We start from the raw sequence: 7,017 nt of genomic DNA on the forward strand, positions 1-7,017 counted from the left end.
AAGTTTTTTGACAATTTTATCAGCGCTTCTATAGTGATGAATCCCAGCTGGAACAAAACTTAATCCAGGAATTCTTAAGCAGAATCCCCGTACAAGGTATGGATGTGGTAGATAGGGAATCCCTAGAGACTGTATTAACTCAGGATGGGATTTATGGTGCACTGAGAAACCTCCCTGCTGGTAAAGCTGCCAGTCCAGACCAGATCCCACTAGAATTTTATAAAATCTTTAGGGAAGCGATTGGATCAGATCTGGTGGATATCATCCTCCGGGCTCAGGAGGGCGAGGAGGTACCCAAGTCATGGGCCGGAGCAGATATTATAATCTTCTTGAAAAAGGTTAAGCCTCCAAGGGAACCAGGGTCTTACAGGCCAATAACTTTGATGAACAGCAATGTAAAAATGTTCTCTAAAGCTATGGTGACCCAGCCAAACCATCTCATTGGGAAATCAATCCATCCATGTCAGCATGGTTTCATAGCAGGGAGGGGAACAACGCAACACATCTGTCGGGTATTAACTATGTTTGATGCAACATAGGTCTCAGGGGACCCTATGGCTGTGATGCTCTTGGATGCAGAGAAAGCATTTGATCGTGTCTCCTGGGACTACCTCTGGGAGGCTTTGAGATGGTTTGGTATTGGGAGGGGATTCATTAAAGCTATCCAGATATTGTATAAAGCCCCAATGGCCCATCTAAGATTAAACGGGGATATATACAACATCATTTATGATTAAATGTGGCACAAGGCAGAGCTGCCCCTCTTCTTTTTACTATATATATTTTGATCCCCTAATTCGATTGCTGGAGGCTGATAATGGAATTGAGCCCATTATCAGCCACGGGTTGGAAACAAAAATCCTGGCATATGCAGATGATGTAGCCATCATTACGTCCAATCCCTCAACTGTGTTAGTTGCAGTGGAGGTAGCTTACGACTTTGGGAGGTTCGCCAAGTGTTCCCTAAATAGGCAAAAGACCCAGATAGTTAAGAATGGCAAGGTCTCTTTTGACAATGCCCGGTTGACAGAGTCAGCGGTTTACTTGGATATTGATATAACGTCTGAGCTGCGGAAGTTAGGCGCCGAAAACATTGAACCCATAATCAGCAAGGCTAAATCAGATTTTGATCAATTTAATAATTTACATATGCCTTTGGTGGGCCACTGTAATGTGGTTAAAATTATGTTTTTGCCCAAAATACTCTATTTATTTCGGGCAATACCCTTAGAATTTGGGAAACAAGTCACGCAAAGCTTGATGGATTTCTGAAATATTACTGATGTATTTACTTTCATCCTGACTATTGTCTGGAATATACGTGCAGCATTGCTGGACTTACAATAATTTACAGACCCCTCCCGCTTTTGCTAGGAGAACGTCTAAAGCAAGTTGATTTTAAGGAACCATAGCCCTTACCTAGACCATCTCCCCACCAACAAGTAGTAAGATTTGGGCCGTATTCACAGAAAGTTTATCTACTATTGTTGCTAGCTTTCTAATTTTTACATCATTCAAAATTACACGCACACTAGGTATCATGGCTCCAAATATATCTTCAACAATTTCTCCAGCACTTGCACCACATTTTCCTCTGTGAACGCCTTTTCCTTCTAGAGGCCAAAGGTCTTCTACATGGAAGATTTTGGGAAATATCACCGCTAAATAGCAGATGCCATACCAATATTTGGGCAATTTCATATAAGCACTTTTCCCACACACAAAATATACGTTTGGTACTGTAGTCAACTTATCCAGTAATGCTTTTCATATTGCCTCCTCAATTAAGAAAATATGTTCACAATCACTCTCACCCACAAATATTTTGTCATAATAAGTTGATGGATGCCTAATGCATAATTTTCCTTTTTGTTGGAAATCCAAAGCTTTGGGACCATAGCTTCCTTCTTCCTTTTGATCTAGTTCTTCATGTGTCCATGGGATAACTTTATGCTTTGGATCTGGTCTAAATAGGGTCTGTCTATGTAGATCTTCTATCTGATCTACGACTCTCAATATCAGTCAGCATGCAGGGTAAGTTGTGTCTATGGGCATATGAAGTATCTAATGTAATAGCAGGCACAAAATTCTTGGATATTCTCTCTACTTCTTTATAATAATCATACTTGTTCATGTGCTTTAGAACTGGAACTTCTGAGAGTTCCATATCATAATTGGAGAAATAGTTCTCAAAATGGGCCTTACTTTAGAACATGCTTCGCAACACACTACATGTGATGCAATAAGTCAAAGGTAAGTGATGGTATTGCATGCCCTCTTCTACCGATGCAGGTAATTGCATACATACATAACAAACTTTCGCTACCATTGTATCCACATACTCATAATAAACTAGCATATGTATCCAGAGTAAAATCTCCTTTTGATAGATCAAGTGTAGCATTCGACTAGTTTCCTTAATCATCTCTCTATCCATAGCTGATGCACCTTCTTCTATATCTGCTGTAGATGGGGTTGGTGTAATTTCATTCTTTTTAGCATCGTGAGACACCATCAGCGACGTGACAATCACCACAGCTATGACAATAAACACCACAACAATAAGGGTGCCAATTATGCACTTCTGTCCGCATCTTGATTTTTTGGACTCATCTTGATTCTCGACTTGATTAAAACATATTTGTTTTCAACAAGGTTTCTGATTCTTTTATTTGTTTCACCAGATTATTCACAATGTATTTTACTGTCTTTATCCATTTGATTATTTTCTCAATGTTCAGTTCAACAATACTAAACCAATTGAAGAGATGTAGTCAGCCCTAACCTTCAATTCTTCTCTCTATGGAAAAGTCCCTAATTTTAAATCTTCTTCCTCTTGGGGTTAGGTTATCTTCTTTTTAAGGCTAATAAAAATTCTCTTTACAGTTAATTCTTCATCATTTGTGATATTTGATCCAAACATAGCAAGAACAGGTTGCAGGATTTCAGCATGAATTTCTCCCATTTCTTGTGCAGTTGGCTGTCGACCAAAAGTAGGAAAATGAACTTGGTTGAAGATCAAAAAGCGCAATCCACTCAGCCTTAGATGAGGAACTGTCAGAGTCAGAATTCCAAAAGCATCAATTCCAGGGACTATTAATTGGAGATCAATTGTTAGGGTGCTTTCTCTGTGACTCACTGTGCCGGTCCCCAGTCTCCCAGATCCTTCTGGTTCTCTGCATCTGCAGCAAGGTACGTCCGCTCAGGAGATGCGTACTTTCAAGAGGGTACTCTTTCCCTTATGGATTGTCTCAGACCGTCTGGTCTTTCTTCAGTTTCACTTTGATCGGATTCAGACGTTTCAGGAATTGGAGTGATATCTTTCTCAATTGCAAGCATTAAGTTTAGCTTTTCTTTCTTTGTTGACCTCTTTGCTGTTGCAGCGTCTGCTCTCCTCCATTATTCCTCTTGACCTGATCCTTCTGCACCAGACGGTTCACTCTGCTCTGGTTCAAAGTTCACTTACAGAATATCATCTATTTCGGAGTCTACATTCACTTCAGGAGTCATCTCATTTATTCTTTCATGCTCGACTGATCGCTTCATCGAGAGTTCTCGCTATTGAGCTTGTTCTTTCAGTTTCTGTTGCGCTCTAGGTTGCACTTCTCGGAGCAAGAGGAGTCATATCTTCCACATGTTCTGGGACTCTGCGTGTGTGTGAAGTGTGGATCTAATTTGGCAGTCCTCCCTACTTCATCGCTGTACTTGTGACTAAAAGCACCGGATGGTCCTCGCCAACGAACATCAAGGCAGATCTTCCTCACATGTTTTCGGACAAGCACGCAGTCACCAGGGATTTGATCATGAAGGAGGTCTTTTGAGGTGGATGCAGTTGCAGCCTCGACCTGGTGGGACACAGAATTAACCACATCAGCCAGTCTCTTACAATAATCCATAACCAAATCATCTGTGATGTTTATCAATGCTGTAGCTGGCACCATAGGTAGTCACATAGCTCTTCCCATAAATATTTAAAGCTGCACATAATAATTTCATGAGTTTGTTACGGAAGTGTGTCAGAATTCCAAACCATAGTATCAGTTCCCTTAAGAGCAGTTTTGCCACTGTGACACCCAAATACCATCATCTCTCTTTTGACAGCCTGCCCTAACCCATGACGCTGCTTCTTTCTCTGAGACCTCATCCTGCAGTCGCTTAACCTCATCCCATGTATCGGCCACAGCTAACATCATGCTGAGCTTGGTCTCTTCTGCACTTTCCTCTACATATCCTCCATTGAAAACACAAACATGTAGTACACAAAAACTAGCTACCTCATCAGCACATTTATTACCCTTGGTGACAAAATGTTCTCCTTTCCCATGAGCTGTACATTTAACAACTGCAATAGCTTTAGGTTTCTGTAAGGCTTCCAGTAAATGACGTACATATTCTCCGTTAGGTTACGTATAGGAGATGCTGATGACGTTAAGAATCCCCTCTGAGACCATAACTGTCCCAAGTCGTGAACCATTCCAACCCCATATTGGCTAGCCGTATATATGGTCACTCAAACCCCATCTGCAATGGTACAGGGCAACAATTCAGCTACCTGAGCAGAATATACTCTGGTTAAACAGGCAGATTCAACCACCCCCAAAATAGTACATACAGAAAAAGCTGCTCTCAAATACCCTTCATTGTCTCTTAGGCATGAACCGTCAACAAAAAGTATCAAATCAGATTCGGGCAGCGGTTCATCAACAATGTCAGGTCTGGGTTTGGTAGACAGTTCAGTAACATCCAGACAGTCATGCTCTTCACAATCTTCTTCTTCCTCTTGTGGAAGAGGCAACAGTGTAGCAGGGTTTAGGGTAGGACAGCGTTTCAGAGTAACATTTTCAGTAGCCAATATGATTTGTTCTTATTTTATAAGCCTATTGTTTGTGAAGTGTTGAGTCCTGGTCCTTGTCATTAGCAATTCTACTGATTGTGGCACATACACCAGAAGCGGGTGACCCATTACTATACTTTCACATCTCTCAATGCTGACACCTATTACAGCAACGGATTTAGGACATCCGGGTAATGCAGACGCTACAGGATCTGATGTATCCAAAAAGTAAGCCACTGGTCGATGGGCACCTCCATGTGTCTGTACGAGGATTGCTAATGCACAACCTTCTTTCTCACAGCAGAAGAGCGAATACGCTTTATTTTGATCTGGCATTCCCAGAGATGGGGGGCAACACAGGCTCTCTCTCAGCTCATGGAAGGCACTCAAGCTGTCATCATCTCATGGTACCAGATCACTAATATCTTTTCGAGTTAATCTCAAAAGAGACTTTGCTTGTAAGGAAAAGTTCAGCATCCACTGTCGACAATAGCTGACCATTCCCAAAAGCATGCAGACTTCTTTTTGTGTTTTCAGAGTTCCCATTTGCAGAATCGTCTCTGTGCGATCTGGTGACACCGTTCGTTTTCCCTTCCAAATTCGATGTCCTAGATACTGCACTTCTGTTTAAAAATATTAGAGCTTATTTGGAGACACGTTGTGTTCATTCTCTGCCAAATGATTAAGCAAAGCCACAGTATCAATCCTGCAAGTATCCTCAGTCTCTGGCGTGACCAATAGGTCATCGATATATTGGACCAAGACTGAATTTTGGGGCATTACTAATCCTTCAAAATTCTTTTTCAAACATTGGCTAAAGATAGAAGGGCTTCCAGGATACCCCTGTGGGATCCTACACCATGTTAACACACAATTGTCTATCCTTAACGCAAAAATATACTGGCTATCTTTGTGCAATGGTATGGAGAAAAATGCTTGGCACAAATCGATGACCGTAAACCGTTCGGCTTCATACGGTATCTGAAATAGTATGACAGCTGGGTTCGGTACCACAGGACAACAAGGGATCACGATTTCATTAACCCTGTGGAAATCCTGTACTATTCTGTACTTTCTGATAGGCTTCTGCAGTCCCATTATAGGTGGATTACAGGGATTTCCTCTTATATCCTTAAGAATGCCTTGTGCAATCATGGACTAAATCACAGGTCGTATTCCAGCAATAGCTTCTGGAGTCAATTTATACTGCGGAATTTGTTGAAATTCCACATTAGGTTTGATCTGTATCTTCACTGGTTCAACACCTCTTATCAATCCAATGTCCTCACCTGTGAAATCCCACACTTTTGGTGAAACAGAATCTTTCAGATCATTGGGTAAATCTTCTAGTGTGAAAACTACAAACAGTTCTGCACATAGACTCATATTGGCCATTTTAAAATCAGCGTCATCATCCTATGTTTGCGACTCCACACCTCTCGGAGTGCCGGATATGGTACAGTTTAGTTTACATGAAAGGTCTCTTCCCAATAGACAATCTGGGCTGGAATCACACACAACAAATTGATGTTTCTACCGGAATGGTCCTATTTTATTAGATAATTCATTAGTTAACGGATTAGTCATTTTCAGATTAGTCACTCCTACTACTTGAATCGATTTTCCTGACAAGGTTAAATCCGGGACCACTTCTCTCCTTACAGTGGAGCGTGCAACTCCAGTGTCTAACAGATAAGTAACAAGATGTCCATTCACTTTTGCATCTACAAATAGTCCACTTTGATCCACTTCCAGGGCAACACTCAAAGTACACTCTCCCCGCTGCCCCCACTGATACTCATAGGGGTCTGGTATTTGATTTAATCTGTCTTTTATCTCAAAATAGCGCATCTGCCTATATGTCTGATTATTTGTTGGTATTCTGGGAGGTTATGGTATTTGCATTTGGGACTCACAACTGCCTCCATACATGGTTTTCGGTCTTGTTACAGTATTCAAGCCTTCTGACAATTGTCCCTCTCCTTCATATTGCAATTGATTTGCTGGATTCAATCTACACTCATGTTTCGAATGCCCGATTCTGTGACAATAATGATAAGCTGTCACACCTTTTTGATTTGCCACCCACTTGGCTCCCATACTACCATCTGTACCACCTCTTCCTCTTCCCTGGCCGGGTTTAATTACTGCTTGTGGAATTATCCCTCTTCCACTTCCTTACC

This window comes from Lissotriton vulgaris, chromosome 1_1 (assembly GCF_964263255.1).
Source record: "Lissotriton vulgaris chromosome 1_1, aLisVul1.2, whole genome shotgun sequence".
NCBI lineage: Eukaryota > Metazoa > Chordata > Amphibia > Caudata > Salamandridae > Lissotriton > Lissotriton vulgaris.